Genomic DNA, 17564 nt, shown 5'->3' on the forward strand with positions numbered 1-17564 from the left:
ATAATCTTTATATATAAAAATGAATCGCAAAATGTGTTGGTAAGCGCATAACTCGAGAACGGCTGAACCGATTTCGATAATTCTTTTTTTATTATGTTCCTTGAAGTACGAGGATGGTTTTTATGTAGAGAAAACGTAAATATGTACCACGGGCGAAGCCGGGGCGGACCGCTAGTAATATATACAGACATATGTATACATGCATATTAATATAAACTAAATGTTAAAATAATATACTTCAAAAATATGTACATACATACATACATACATACAAATAATGCTATGTTAGCGTATTTTTGCGCCTTAAAAAAGCGGCCCGCAGATTTCAGCGGACTCAAAATGTTATTTCAGGCCATAATCTATACTCATAATAAATTAAACAAATGCCGCTCGTAAACAATTGTAAAAAAGTAAATTGCGAACGAGTAACTGAAAATGTTGTGCGAGTTTTATTTTTTATTATATACTGGATAAATTAAGTTATGAGAAGGACTGATAAGTTAAATTCTTTTAATAAGATTACCAATATATTCATCAAGTTATGTATTATTGTAGGTGGCCGCAATGTAGAAAATTTATTTTCCTTAAAAAAGTTTAAGCAAACCACTCGTATTATGCGAAATCTCTACTATTCCAGACAAAACTTAAACAGCCGTATTCCCCTATTTACAGTAACATTGCAATTAAATTACATTCCAACTCAATGCGTTTGCAAAACGCAAGACAATAAAATTTTAAGCAGAAGACGACATCGCAGCCAAATTTGGCTGGGAATTGCCTGCAAACTGCTGGAGATAATTGTTAAAATTGTTTTTACTGACATTGGCGTAAATGCAGAAAGGGAGTACGACGGCTTTAGAAGAGTACATTTAAAGTAGGCACTTATTATGCATTATGACTATATTTACTTATTTAAAAGTCTAAAAAAAGAACTAACCTAAATTACTTTTCCTTATAATAGCGCTGCGTTAAAATAAAACCATCTGCCACGGTGACATGTTTTTTTTTCAGAATATATGCAATGAAAAAAATAACTGTCGTAGAGACAATTATTGTAGTGTTGTCGAAATAAATAAGATGAGTAAAATTTAAATTTGAACTGATAATTTCAATAAAAAATACTAAATGCAAGTTTTAATACAATATTAAAGTTATATTATTAAAATTAAAGTGTCCCAATTAAATGTCTTATCAGTTCACAGTCTCTACAAACTATCTGAAACACACGAGGATTTTAGCAATCACAACTATAAACGAAAAAAACTAAAAATGGGAACATCATAAAAATCCGTTTTCCCATGTTCACCGATAACTTGCAGTCAAATGTGTCCTTAGTCTGACAACAATTGTAATACCATTGCCAACAGATATAGTTAAAATTTTTGTTTAAGCGCTTGCCTTAATAGCGCAATTCGCCTAAATTACTTGTAAAAAAAATATATCGAATTTATAGTTTATGCAGAAAACTCGCCTTTTGGCGATTTGGAAGAGGTTAAATTTTTAATGGGAGCAATTATGGTGCCAAAGGATGTTCGTGAAATTATTTAGATAATAGCTTTTTGGCATATAAGATTAGCTTGGTTTAAACCTTAGTTTCTTTTTCTCTATTTAAACCATAGATAGAGCTCTCTTTTAGAAATACGTATCTATATATTCTTCTATAAATATGATCGGAATTTGATTTTTCAGATTTGTATAATGAATGCAAAGGGTCTACTATTAACAATTAATATATTATGAATTACTTTAAAATATTTTAGTAATTAGTAGCAATAATAACTGACCAAGCGAAACCGCGTAGAAAGCTAGTGTTAAAAAACAAACAGTGAAGTGTGACCTGTTTTTTGACAGATTACGTTCTCTTTGTGATAAACATTTTTCATTTGCTAAAATTTTCTCGCAAGAAAACACATTCTAGAAGGTCTCAGACATTCATTTACCCCTACGAATCCCACGTACTATATTTATAACTAGAAATAAGAAATAAAAATGTTTTTCTAAGAACATTGTCCAAATGTGTATAATATGTTCGTTAAATTGCAGTTGTCTTTTGTTTTTAACTGACTCTAAAAGGTAATAAGCGTACAAAGGAAGTTTAGACAAAAAAGGAAAATTTCTTGTCATAGGTATTTCATTTGTGCATTTTTGCTTTGATTAAATCAATGCTGTGTCTCTATCACACTGTCATTATTGACCTTAGAGAGAAAGAAACAAAACATAGATTAAAAAATACGTAAAGATTTCAATTCAATGCGGAAAAACTCTCTTCAATTTATACGTAAATGACTATGAAAACGTCAATAAAACGCATAAACCACAGGCTCATGACTCATTTAAGATTGCGAAAGCTATTTATCTCTGTATTGTTTCTTTTTCCATACAAACGATGGCAATATATCCTTAACTAGAGGTCGTAAAACCTCATTTCGATACGCACCATTGAGGATAGAACATTCTAGACGTTTGGACTTGGACCAGTACCTACTTAAGTTCTTATGGTGTATAATGCCCGTTTGTAAGGTTTTAGATTCATTCAATGGTTAGGTATTTGATGATTTAAGTTGGTAGTCTTTTAGTTTAGTTAGAAATGTATTGCTTTCGTCTGCATATTTGCATCTAATTATATGTTTATACTGTATTCGTATTTATGTAGTTTTATTGGACGAAACTTTATCTCCAAAATTCGTTCATAAGATGCCTTTCTCAGATCAATTTATTTTTTGATTCGAAATAGGCGGCTAGAATTATGTGACCATAGGCACATGAATTATACACAAATATCACCAGTCATAGACACATTTGTCTATGCCTAAATCTATGGTTGTCTATGCCCTTTATCGTTTGCCGCGTGTTCTACGCAAGGTGAATCAAATTTGAAAAAATAAAGCTGCCATTCATACCGCTTAATGCTACCGTGTAAGTAGCATGAATAGGGGTCAAGCCCTTGTGAAACATGGAGTCCGGCATTAGCCTGAAACTTTGCTAAATAACGTTTGATATCAAATTCAAATTCTGGTTGCAATTGCAGAATGTACGGGAATAGATGTTGGTTTGATTACTTAGTTTTATAATCATTTTTGTAAAATTTATTATACTTGATTCAAAAGTGCTTCGTAAAAGGAATCTAGATAATAAATAAATGTTTTAGCTTGTGTTTTCATGTTTCTTAGGTTATATCGTATAATATCAATGCTAATAAGTAAAAAATTAAAGGGTATTTTGTTTGTTACTCTTTTTATCAGTTTAAAATCGGTGAATCTTGATAAGTTGATAATTGCAACTCAAACCGTCGTAGTCTTTAAATTTAAAACGTCTTAACATTGGTAAGCGAAGCCGCGTAACCGCTAGTATGTCATAAAACTAAATTGGATTGTCAAATTATCCGTACTAAACCATATTTAAGTATTACAAGACCTAAATGAACCATACGTAAATATTTATTTAACACTTTGTTAGTTGTACAAATAGGAAACCTTAGAATTACTTACAGATAAAACAGAGTACAAGTAACTTGGCGGCCTTATCACTTAGTAGTGATTGCTTTCAGGCAACCACGGTAAAAGGTAACGAGCCAAAAGATCACTATTGGCGGGTCGAGAACAGAAACAAAAAGAATATTAATAATTAAAAGCACGATATTATTACGGATTTTTCCATTCAATACTTTTTCCCGCGTTTTTAAAGCCCTGAAAGGGATCCGTTGGAATCCAATCAGTGTAGGAAAATTCAAATGTGTGCTAGTTCGCAAGGACCATAGATTAATATACATAGTCACGGAGGAACTATGGCGTGTGCGTGTTTTCTTTAAAACAGTTTTTTATAATGTTTATATATTATGTAGGTTAATTTTTATATTTAAATATTTACGTTATTAATTCTAGAATATAGTGTTTAAGTTAATTTAAAACCGACTTTTCCGAAACATGAATATCATCTTCTGTAATTGTATTTATTCAGAAATCGGAGTCATTTTGAAATAGTTTAGATATAAATAATTTAAAGAACCCAAATAAACACGTAGAAGTATATAAAATGAGTTCTTCTATAAATAAAATCTGCGTTATTTTTTTAATGTGAAGGATCTTAAACGACCTCATTTCACAACAATGTCACAGAACAAAAAAGCACACGCAATATTTAGGGACGGATATTAATAGACCAAGTGTCCACAAACATATGATGCGATTCGAGAAAAACGATAGAAAAATTTCCCGCGATGTGCTTGCTGAAATCCAGTCCGCCCTATAGCATTTACCGTGTTGGTCGGTTACTACGCGCCTCCCTACTAAACGTTCGAAATAAAAAAAAAACTGTTATCTATGGCCGTGAAAAATGTGTAAATTTAAATTAAGAACTTAGTGACCACAGACTTCTCGTGCCAAACAATGGGATTAAGTGAACGATTTCTATTGAACGCGTTTTGGCGGCAAACTTGGATGTCAGTGAGTTTGACAGATGAACCTCCCGCGCTTTTCCTTCAGGTGCGTTCGAGTAACATACTTTGATAACGCTTGATTAATGATCGCACTGATTCTCACGTGTCTATAAATCTGTGAATTAAACAGACGAATATAATAACAATATGCGACGTTAAATAAAGAATTGTGTCGTTTCGGAAAATAAACTGCGTTGGCCCAGATTTGTCGATTCGTGAATTAACCGTTCATCATAAAACATCAAAGCGTCGGATTCATGAAGTTAGTTTCGGTAAATAGATATAAGGTGATAGAATAAGGTGATATATTTGGGTTTGATATAAAGCGTATTATAAAAAAATGTGGTATAGGCGTCAGATATGTTGAGTTTACGGAGATGGTCGCACGTGGCGGTGTGTAGTGACATATGTTATAATAGTGACGTATTTATTAATGTTCTCCCGTGTTTTGACAAATTGATCTAGTGATAAATATAGTGTGACATGGACGTATTCCTGTTAATCTTCAAAGGCTTGAAAATTGATGATGTAAGGTACAGTACAAGTGTCGCATGGTCGTTACGCGTTTGGTATTTATTTAATTAATGGTCATTTTATAGTTATCCAATAGATCATGTCACGCATAACATATTTATAACCGTTATTCTCAAATTAAATTGAAAATCGAACTCAGAATTCCACAGCGATATGATATTTAAATTAAGTATAGAATCGTGGAATTGAATCCTTACAAATGCATTAATTATGCGATGTTTTTTTATGATTAAATAAACCATTTAAACCGAACATAAACGTTAATATTTAATTTGAATTTGTTGCAATTATGACTTAGTTGCGACTCTTAAAAAGCTGCAAAGTGCTAGAAAAGTTTTTCATATAAATAATTACGTAATACTGCCATAAATTCAAAAAAGGTTTACTTTTAAGCCCCAACAAATAGGTATATAATTTGCTTAGTAGATTGACACAGTACACGTATTAAAACTTCTTCTAATTGAATTAACGAGAGTTATAAAATGGTTTTCTATGAATTTCTTTTTGTATGGAAAATTTATAGAGCCGCTGAAAATAGAATTGCTTAAGGATAGAAAATACCTCGTTTAAGTTATTTAGTGTTTATTATTAATGTTATAATAACGTTGATTTGAATATTATTTTTCTATCAGAATTTATGCGACTGTTTTTTTTGTCTCTATATTATATGCGATTTTCATGCGAAGTTTCATTTAAATGGGTTCATCTGTTTGTGAGTAATTTATATGTAATCGGGATTTTTAAAATGTAGTTCTTATACAATATGGATACATAAATGAGACTTATATAATACTTTATTACATAATGTGAAAAATTCTTACTAAATATTTATAGATATAAAAAATTAAAGATTTTAACGGATTTTAAACGCGATTTATTCATTATATTATTAAACGTTTCTAAATATAAAATACTTGCATAAAATTAAACACTAGAAAATACTATTTATAGATATAATCGCAGTAATTAAAATATATCCAAATTAGTATTAAATTATTTGTCCCCCTAAGATATCAATTAATTATCTATTAAAACTTACGCCAATTCAGTTTAACGTATTTATCTTATGTCGGTAATTTGTACAGTCATAAACCAATATTAAAATAAATAACTAAAAATGTACATATCAAATCAAATCTGTTTATTTGCTCGTATATGGTCATACAAAGGTGTTAATATACAATATTTATATCACATATACTGCCATTGTAAATGGCGTGCAAAATTGTTTGAAATTATAAATTCAAAATATTGTAAACAATCTATATCCGACCATATTATATTTTACAAATAATTTAATATTAAATTATTTTAAAAAGTGCTTTTATGTAGCTATTCTAGGACCGAGTACTAAATTACACAGAACAAATAGTTCAAGCATTTATGAAATTATGAAAAGCATGAGTAACTTAGTAAGCATTTATGAAAAACTTTTTTTTTATCAGTAGTGTCGGAACTGTAGTACTTGTTTTGATAAGTTTGACTGTAGATGGCGCTGTATACCAATATTTAAAAGAAAATTCGATTCTAGTGACTAGGTTTATTAAGAAATATTTTTTAAATATTAAACTTATGAAAAATAACATATTTTATTTAAACTTGACCTTACTTCTCACAATGACACTTTCCAGTGCGCGCCATTTTTCTAAACTGTTTTTTTCTCGACTAAAAATTTGACATATTGTATGTTATTATAATTACTTGAGAAAGTCTAATTCGAATATTTTCTAAATATGTTTCACGCAGAAAGGGCTCATAGAATCTGATAAAATCTACATAAAATGACAGCGAAGCCATTACCTACCTAGATCTTAGCATAGACATTTAAAATTTTTTCAAATAATCAAGAACAAAATTAAGACTATAATATTACATACATATTCCCAACATAATTGCTCAAAACTTTTAAACATACGCTAAACGCTACCTCCAATACACTTATGATATCCTAGTACTGTTGGGGGCAAGGGCGTGACGTGTGAACATACCACCCAAAAACAAAAAAAAAAAAAAAAAAAATCTCATGCGTTTTCAAGTTGTTTGTTTTTTTTCAATGGAGATAAATGCAGTCATCTCAGATGCAGTTTTTTAAATTATATTTAGTAACTACCAAACTCTACCTCGGCAAATTAGAGCTATCACACTTTTGTAGTCGTTGAGTCATCTGTATATTATTTTTTATATACTATACCTACTACCTTTCGATCCGCGGCTTCACCCGGGAATGCAAAGGAATTCCCGAGGAAATCACATGTTTCATAACGGTAAAATGTATCTTAAGTCTCTCTCCTCATAACTATCTCCAAACACAAATATCATATACGTTCCGACTTGAAAGAAAGACACATTTTCGAATTTATGAAGTAAGGAAGTAGGAAAAAATAATTGCACCAAGTCCAGTATATGTAGACAATTTAGACGCTAGTAAATGTGGTTCTACATAAGTTAACTCCAAGACATTTAACTTCGAGCTTTCCGAGCCCAACAAAACGACAATCACTTCACTTATTTATTAGCCTCGTCCTGGTTTCGTCGGCTGAAATACAGATAAAAGATAGTCTTAATCTAGGCTATAAAAGTAGTTATAACTTTATTCGGGAAAATAGTTTCGAGGACTACGCATAATGAAGAGTGATCCATAATTTGCAGAATAACTGATTCATTATAATTGAGCGCAAGAAGTACGTTTTTATATTTTTATTGAATTCATTAAATTGTCGTTAGTTCCAATTTACTAGTTATATTGTAGTAAATTGGAGAAATAACCTGGTTTTTGTTATTGAGAATACAGTATGGCACATAGAGTCATGTATAAAAAGTGGCTTTGATATTATAAGATATATAGAAAAAATCGTAATAAAGTCTATTTGTGTCTTGTGTTAAAGATTTAAATTAGCAACAAAAATAAAACATAATTTCTTTCTAAATTTAGGTACAGTTGAGATATTATCTTCTTGCATTCATATAATACATGGCTGCATTTATTTCATATGCATTCAAAAGCTTTTTCCAAGCTTCGAATGAATTTCATGAACAATTGTTTGAAGTATTTACTGTTTTATTGTGTTCGTTTTTACAACGTATGAACATTTTTTCTAATTTAAATCTAATTTATTCATAAATTATGAACTTTTGAAAGGCTTAAGGGCCCTTAGTAGGTGAAAACGGCAAAATGGACTGTTATCTATGAGCTATAATTGAAAATATTGAAGTTTTTCGCACTGAAATTTCTAATATGTATTACAGAACGTATGAGTGATGGGATGACTGTTCCAAAACACAATTGGGAAATATAAAAATAATAAAAAAATTCCTGAAGTTACCTCTAAAATATCATATAAATGCTCATTACAATCGTATTTTACGATAATAATTCGTATAAAATCATAAATACATTACATTATCGATTTCGTAATACCTTCTCGATATCGTGACTGTTTTAGATTTAGAAAATACTAAATACTTTCATTCACTTTTTGATAAAAATGTGAATTTGCTGAAATTGCTGAATTTGCTGAATTTTCGCTGACCGCCTAACCCCTCTTAACAGCAAGCTAGAAAGCTAGTGTAGTCACAATTGAAACTGCGACTGAGGAGTAACCATGAATTAGCGATTGAGTTTGAGTTTGAGTTTGAGCAAGTATAAGTCCCAGCGGTTAAGTATGAGTGTGGTCGAGTGTCGGACAAACGAGGCGCATAATGAGCTAATGAGCCGCTATTATTGTGTAGCGAGGGTCGTAAAAACTTCGCTGTTTCTAGCAGATTTACTTGACCCCCCGGATTAGGTTGCTTCGATGCGTTGTTTTTGGCAAATTTTTGGGTTTTGTAGACAATTGTTTGGGTGGGTTGTGTTAAAAGTGGGATGGGATGATAGAAGATGATTTTTAATGTAAAAATTTTGTGTTACGAAGATGCAATTTCAAAATAATTCCATAATATAGGTGTATTTCTTAACAATGAAAAAAGATTTTTAACGAGGGCGGCCGGTCAGTGCAATGTACCTAAAGATATTTAATATGTATTATCGATATTATTTTATAATTATGTTCTATTAATAATCCTACTAATATTATAAATGTGAAAGTTTGTGAGGATGTGTGTGTGTGTGTGTTTGTTACTCTTTCACGCAATGACTCCTGAACCGATTACAATGAAATTTAGCACACATATAGAGGGTAACTTGGATTAACACATAGGATAGGTTTTATCCCAGAAATCCCACGGGAACGGGAACTATGCGGGTTTTCCTTTGAAAACGCGGGCGAAGCCGCGGGCGGAAAGCTAGTATAATATATTTTTGGCGTCATGTCATTTTGTTCCCTTACATTTCATACATTTTGTTTTACCATTTTTAGATTAATCTCTAACGATAACAGCTGTTCATAATCGTTAGGGAAGATAAGAAAATGGCCGACGTAGCCATTTGCACCCCAGCAATGTCGATATAATATTTTTATCCATATTAGATAAGGAATTTTCCAAGAAAATATTAGAGAATATGTTTAGGGCTACTCTATGGAATCTTTTATCCATTTGTCTTAAGAATTTTATTTAATAAGCATTGTTTGCGCGACTTTTCTCGATTTAAATTTACGTTATCGCGTGTATGATAACTGCATAAAATGTTCATCTCCTATTTCTCATCATTATGGGTTGATTTTTACGATTTATAGAACCCTTTTTGTATTAGACTTATAAACTTAACTTTGATGTGTTTTAGCTTGATATCAAGTATATCTTATAGAGCAGTGGAGTTTAGTCGGTAGGTCCCTGCATTATGCAGGGTGAGTCCGACATAACCCAGATCCCTTTCCCCGAGCGCTCTGGGTATGCCTAAATGCATTCTCCACTATAAAAAAAAATAAAATATGTTTATAGAGACTCCAAGTTTGTAGGAGAACTTACGCATACCAAAAATCACTATGCGTTTTGAAATTAATCTAAAATTAAAAGCCTAAAAGGGTATATCTAATCAAACATTGTTGTTCATTTAATAAAGCCATTTGAAAACATTTCTCCACCGCGTATTATACTGAAATAATTAATCATAATTTTCTCGACTGTGAAAAGTGACGGCTTTGATCTTATTGCTACTAATGCCAAGAAATTCCTCAATTATAATAATTAGGTATTTTTGTTTCTTTTTATAATATTTCGTGGTTTATTTATCATTGTTATGTTTTGTTTGAGTATTAAGTAATTCTATGATTAGTTGTGTTATGAAAATACATAGGTACACATAATTAGATTAGATCTTCTAAAAGATTCATATTGTAAAAAATACAACGTAAATATAATGAAAGAAAAACGAATCCAAGTATTATGTACGCTACATTATTAATTAATTTAATAAGTAAGTGCTTACGTCAAAATACACTACTGTTTTAACTAATTAAATTAACGGCAATATGCCTGCGTCTACTAGGTTTCCATAAATGTACAACTATTGAAAATCCCTTAAAAAAGCCGTCGCACACTTCATTCGAACCGAAATGTTGCAGCGCTGCACTCTTTCAACGGCATTTATATGACAAAAAAATTAAATCCATTGTGAGTCACCATTGTCATTGGACAATCCGTGACGTCACTAATCTCATAAAAGCCAGCCTACTTTCCGACTTATTGTGATTCTGGCTCGCTTGTCACGTGCTTCCGTAGATTATTTGAAAATCAGTAGGCTTGTGATTTGTTTTTTATGTAAAAAACGGTGAATTACCCGCTGCGGGATGTTGTTTTTGCGCAAAAGTCATGACGGGCGTAGCGAAGCTACTTGGATGGGGATGTTTATGGGAATTCTTATCCCCTAGTGATATTTTTTTGTATGTTTCCATGATAATTAATTCGTGACAATCAATAATCGAATTCTCTCATTTCAATTTTAATTTATTTAATGACTATTTTTCATTTGTCTGTTAATTCACTTACCTTTTTTGTCCTTTTTAAACATGTACCTATTATATATAAATTTATAAATGTACCTATTATTAAATCTCTCACGTATTTTCGTGGTCATATAGATAAGTAACATATTATAACGTATAAATTATGTACTTGTATAAAAAAAAATAATCCATTGGTTTCGTTTTTTAGAGCGGATCAAGATTTAGGCAAAGCGTAGTTATAATTGTATGAAAACGTTTATTTATCAAATAAATGAAATCTTAATGGTCATTAAACAAGAAACGAATAAGTTCAAATACTTTTATGACGTCGTATATTTTATTGCCGGAATAATTGGCAGATATAGATTTAATGGCGGTTTTATGAGCTAATTTTGAATTATGGCGCTTTCAAGCTCCTAATTGAAATATTTTAGATCTGCATTTTTAGACTACTGACAAGACTATTATTATTATTCAAGGAGGAAATTTATTTCAAAGGCTTATCAGTATTTTCAATGCTCAGAATGTTATTTTGAATCTTTATTAGAACACTTTCTTGGTATTTCTTTTTAATTATGTATATAGGCTGGCAAATCTATACAATATTAAATACAAAAAAAATACGTAAAAGTAGTAGTACGAACTGCATACATGCTGTATCCTATTGTTAACACTCAGCAAAATGCACAATTTCATAAAAACGGTAACCTATTAAAAACTCGAATTTCTATTACCCGAATCTTAAAACCCCGAAAACGGTTGTTAGAACTTTTAAAAGAGAGATGTAATGAATGACAAATTTTTAAAATTCCTTTTTTAATTTCCCAGATGAATCAATTTCCAGATGCACCAAAACCAGATTTTTAAAATGTATGTTTTTGTTTCCCGTATTCTCATAATACAGATCTCATTATACCAGATTCTCAAAATACTTTTTTTTGTTTCCCATCGTACCATTTTCCAAATAAACTATTGCCAAATTTTCATAATCTTTTTATTTGGTTCCCATATAATCGTATAACAGATAAACTATTGCCAGATTTTCATAATCTTTTTATTTGATATCCATACAATCGTGATTATACCTTTACTATCGACTGAAAATAAACATTGTCAGTAAGTAAATTTATTGTTTTACAGACCGGTTTTAGTGTCAAAGTCGACTCAGTACGTTAGGTTTGAACTACGACCCCCACGCTAGAACCGACTCGCTATTGTTTTACTTGCCCATTACAGAAAGGTTTAAGTGTCAAATTCGACTCAGTAGGTTAGGTTAGGTTTGAACTGTGACCCCCTACGCACGAGCCGAGCGAGCGAAGCGAGCGTGCCGCGGCAGCGGCCGGCGAGTGCCAGAACCGACTCGCTATTGTTTTACTTGCCCATTACAGAAAGGTTAAAGTGTTAAAATCTATTCAGAAGGTTAGGTTAGGTTCGTGCTGCGTCTCCCTGGAAGGATTACGTTTTCCTGGATATCGTTTATTTGAATTTCAAAAATCTGGACATTGTTTGTCTGGATATCAATTAACTGTATTTCAAAAATTTGTGTTTTAAAAATCTGGCTTTCGTGCATATGGATTACGGTCATCTGGATTTTGTGCATTTAGATTTCGTATGTCTGGAACTCATTCGTCTGGATTGTAAAACGTCGTACAAATAAAGAAATGGGCAAATGAAATTTGGAGTTGCGATTATATGGCCAACAAAACTTCGAAATTTTAAAATTCGGGGTTATGAAAAAATGTCCAAACGTTTTCTGGATTATGATATTCGGAATATTAAAAGATAGGTAACCCATAAAAACGCCTCCAAATATTTCGACATTCAATATGCCTCTTAATCGATGCTGATTCCCTGGTAAATGTGGGACTAAAATACACCTAAAATTAACATATGAAATGAGAATACCCCAGTAAGCTATTAATAGAATAAAGGAGCTCCTGCACTTTACAGATATCCTAGTATACCGTTAGTCAAATAATACAGTTTCCCAATTGTGTTCCCACGGGAACATGCTAAATTTAACTGTAGTTTAAAATTGACTTCTTCGAGTTTCTACTATCCTGGCATAATATTGATCAAAATACGTACGACTACCAGCCGTATTCCCACGGTGATGACAACCCTTCCCAGATAGAAAGAACGGGATGCCTTTACTATATCCTCCAATACTATGTTAGCCTAGTACGGTTCTCATCTAAATACACGTGACCTGCTCACTTCGGAAGAGGGATGAAACCCCCAATATATACAGACACAAGTGCACACACATACATATCGTCCACATGTGCAAGCACCACACAACCTTCAATGTAAATCTGCTATCCTGGTATTTTGGTGACGTAATACACGTGACTTCCTTGTTAGGGGAGATTGAGTCTCTCACACACGGCACACATGCGTAATTAAAAAATCTACTTCACAGTTGTGGTTTTTGTAAAAAATATAGGAAAATACATGTAGTAATCAAAATGATGGTGAATCATTCACTGCAAAATTAAACCAATTAAACTTCGATTACATAGTTATATTAACTTATCCTGTTGATATTATAAAATTTATTTAAACCTGATGATTATAATTTTAATTATATGAAATAAACATTTGTTTTTTTGATATTAATAAATTCTTCAACCATTTTTTCATTACAACAAAATTCCAATGCAAATGTGATGCAAAACCGACGGTTAATGCCGTTGTCGAAATTTTCGAAAAAAAGTTCAATGAGGTAGAATGAGGTATGAAAATTCGCACAACGAGGAATGTGCTTCATGTACTCCTGTGTGATCCTAATTGCCTAGTGGAGTAGTGGCGCAAATATCCATCATATTCCCACGGACATTCCACTACTGTATTTTTAACCGACATTCAACATGAAAAAAGAACCCGATGATTTCTTTTTTCATTTTAACCGACTTGTGAAGTTCAATTCAATATTATATATCGGACTACTAAGGACTACTACTATATTCTGATATCCTAGTAAAATTCTGATCGATTATACTCTGATTCCCACGGGACGTTGCTTTTTTTTCAACATTTCAAAAAAAGAACTTTTATTGTCAATGTAGGATTTATTTACAAGAAGCAAATTGATATATGTATTTATTTTATTGATTGATAAGTTCTTCTTATTTTTTTTTCTAATTTATTTATCTTTATTTTTTCTTCTTACCACAGCACATGATGCACTCATGCAGCTCTAGGAAATTTCGAAGTCTCTTAAAGCTGAGGTTACTTAGCAAATTAAATAAATTTCCTTTAATATTTGTGGTTCAAAATTATAACGTGAGCAAAATTCACATTTTTCTATTTATCTTTCTTTTTGTAATTAATCTTTCTATCACAAAATAATAGAATTTACGCCATCTATGTGAAAACTTAAGAGTTAACATCGTTGCGAACAAAAGAGAGGTGAAAGTAAAATCTAACATTATGATAAAATTCACAAATTCATAAACACATCATGAATATTGGAATTTTCTTAGAAATCGAATATCCCTTGATTACTTTTTGCAATTATTGGTTATCCAGGGATGATATGGTATATTTTGTACCGATTTATAACGTAGAATAAAAATATTCCCGAGGGTTCGCGTAGTTCCGGTGCAAATTAAATAATAAATATTGTGTAGAAAGCGCCTTCGTGAATTGTATACAAAGACGGAAGAAGATTGAACCAAGTAGAGCTCGGTTTGTTAAATACGAAGTACGAAAGAACGCCTAAATTGTTCTACTATCCTGGTACATTCGTGGCAGGAATTTAACGCCATATTCCCACGGTACGTCTAACGTCGCTGGCATCGAGCGGCACAAAGAGCGGGTCGGTTCTATTTATTTCTGAGAAAAACTTATTTGACTAATAAAATAAAATATGAAAAATTATGTAATCTATCTATATAGATGATTTCTATATTATTGTACATGCAATAAAATATTAAAACATAATTCAAATTTTATTTGTATAATTTTTAAGACACGTTTTTGGTCTTACTTGTAGGCAGACAAACACGTAGAAATCCAAGAGTCTCTGTCGTTGTCATGGTACCTTAGTATAATAGTTTTCGATCCGTACGAGATTTATTCTCACGGTTCGGGATCCTAAAAAAACACAAAAAATGCCGTAGACGTTAATATTTTTCTAAGAAATTTAGCTCTGAATCCTAGCATCTTTTATTCTCTTCAGGTAGCTGAAGCAAGTATTGTTAAATTCAGAATCAATTTAAGACAGTTGACAACGAAACAAAAAAAATCCTATCTTTGATTATAATCATGCAAAACATTGAAATATATTTTGATGTAACAAAGTGAAATACAGTTTGAAAACTAATACACAGAAAATATAGTGTTGATCGTGTGTGGGAACAATCAACGCGCATTGTGCAGTTATCAGCGAGTGACCAAACTGAAAACTATTGTGCTTTCCACCCATTGTGCTCACTCGTGACGGCTGATATTAAGTTCTCTATCTGTGTGAAAAGCTCATAGTTCCGAACTTTTTGAAAAACGTTAAAATTTATTTAAATATTGTTTTTACAATCGTAATACGCCTAAAGTTCCATTTGGCAATAGGAATTTCCAAGCAGAGCCCTTTTATTCTTAATTATAGCATCCTATTTGCACAGTAGACATCTTGACTTCACTTGTTTGTTTATTAAAATCAAGTGCTTTGAACAACCTTTGAAATTTAAAAGCCCTACAAAAAACACGATCATGCCAAACTGGCAAGCGCTCTACCGTGGGAATATGGCGTATGCTCTAGCACCATGAATACCAGGACACTAGGATAAGGGAAGAGCACATAAAACTTCTTATAAGAAAAAAATTGGAATGCGACCAAGCTTTTGAATCAATGTTTGTGAATCACTTGCCTTTGAAGCATTTGCGCGGACTTCAAATTTGCATCCCGTATTTAGAAAACACGGCTAGATTTTTAAAATTCTGTCACAGTGTTCACTTATATGTATGAATAAGAAACGAAAAGAACCTTTGTGCATAATACATTCCTAGACTAGATATACAAGTAGAATCTTATTTATCACAAGCTCACACTATAAGCGTACATTTATTTCTTTATTTAGGGACTGATTGTTTGCCGTAGGTATACAGTAAAATGGAAGCTTTACGACATGCAAATACAATAACGTCTTTAAACATTATTTTTCATAAAGCATTTCTCGAGGACAAAAGGGATTGTTTCTAAGACAATTCCGCGTTCCCACGTCGCCTGCTGAATATGCAAGCGCGCAAAGGTCCTCATTATGCAATCGTTTAATTACAGGGCCAACGACCTCACCGCGCGACCTCTTATGGGGTCTGTTGTCCTTGTTTTTTAGATCAAGGTGTTTAAAATCCAGGACGAATTTAGGGGCTGAATGGTAAGGACGTATTGTGCAAGACCTAGCAACGCGTTGACCTTTTATAAATAGGTGAAAAGCTATGAAAATATTCAGAGAAAGCAGTAAACCTTACATTTTTTTACCAAGAATGTGTTTGGGTAAAACTCACTTAAAATAGACCTGTGTAGTGTCTTATTAGTAATCTTTACAATAATTATTATTAAAATATCGATTTAATATACCTATATGATTTATAGAAATCAAAAATAACAAACAATTAATGAAAAATAAGAAAAGATGCTTAATTCTTTATTTAATATTGATATTTTTTGTTATTTGAGAGATGCGCAAATAACATTTAAAAATAGCTGAACAGCGGTCAAGCGGCTGATAAAAATGTTAAAACTACGAGAGGTTGTTAAAACTTAGTTGTTACAAACTGAAAATTAATATTTATTTGATAAAATTTTGAAACAACGCGAACGTCATGAAGCGGCCGTTTCATATCGGCAACGCTGTCACGTGTTTACTCCCCTGAAGTACTAGGGTTACAGAAACTTTCAGCAGGCTATTTGTAATTCGTTCAGGTACGCTGCAGGCTGAATAGTGAATTTATATCCTATGCTCCACAATATACACTCTATTTTCACTCGTAAAATATTTAATATATAAATATTTACGACTAGAATATGCCAGTGACTACGTTTGTAACGTATTCGTTGCCCTAAAATTATCTTCTATAAACAAAAAATTTTCACGAAATGTTGTTAATCCTCTAAACACACCTGATATCCTGGTATTATTAATTAAATTAATGTCGCATTAAGACGCCAAAGGAAAAAAAGTGCGAATAAAATGATAAGATTATGCTAATTCTGATCACGAACTTAATGTTGGTACCTAATTAATTGTGCTTAGAGAAGTTGTTTAAGAAATTTATTTATTTTTTACCTACAGTACGTAGGGCAGATTCTTATTATGAAACAGTAGTCGTTTATACCTTCCCTTTGAAATTAAAAAGGTATATGAGTAGACCACTAAAAGATGGAGAAAGAAAGACGGTGAAGAGTATTATTATTCTTAAAATATATTATCTAGTAAGTTATAGTTATTAAAACCATTTTATATAAAAATAACATTTAATAAAGCAATACACAAAATTATTTTTTTTAAACAAACCTTTCAATTTAACTGCAATGGCCGCGTTTGTAAAATGATAAACTTATTAATATAAAAACAGGTACATAAACAAATCTACAAACATTTGAATCATCACCCAACAATAAAAAGTGAAATAGTGTCTCAACTGCCATATATTCGGCAAGTAATTATATATTTAGGATACAGTCAGCTAATTTTCGCCATTCCTGTATGGGC

At 31.7% G+C, this 17564-nt stretch overlaps 1 protein-coding gene across 1 annotated transcript in view; it reads left to right on the forward strand.

Annotated features, from left to right (window-relative positions):
- The first annotated feature begins 4251 nt into the window (after positions 1-4251).
- The window catches only part of LOC149489333 (uncharacterized), a 44838-nt gene continuing 31525 nt past the window's right edge, over positions 4252-17564 (forward strand). The window contains exon 1 of the mRNA XM_089712352.1: positions 4252-4481. The gene's annotated coding sequence lies outside the window, so the exon portion shown is untranslated. The remainder of the gene's footprint in view (positions 4482-17564) is intronic.

This window comes from Colias philodice, chromosome 3 (genome assembly GCF_061535455.1).
Source record: "Colias philodice isolate Cphi_HAF_F1 chromosome 3, ilColPhil1 Martin Lab GWU primary, whole genome shotgun sequence".
Classification (NCBI taxonomy): Eukaryota; Metazoa; Arthropoda; class Insecta; order Lepidoptera; family Pieridae; genus Colias; species Colias philodice.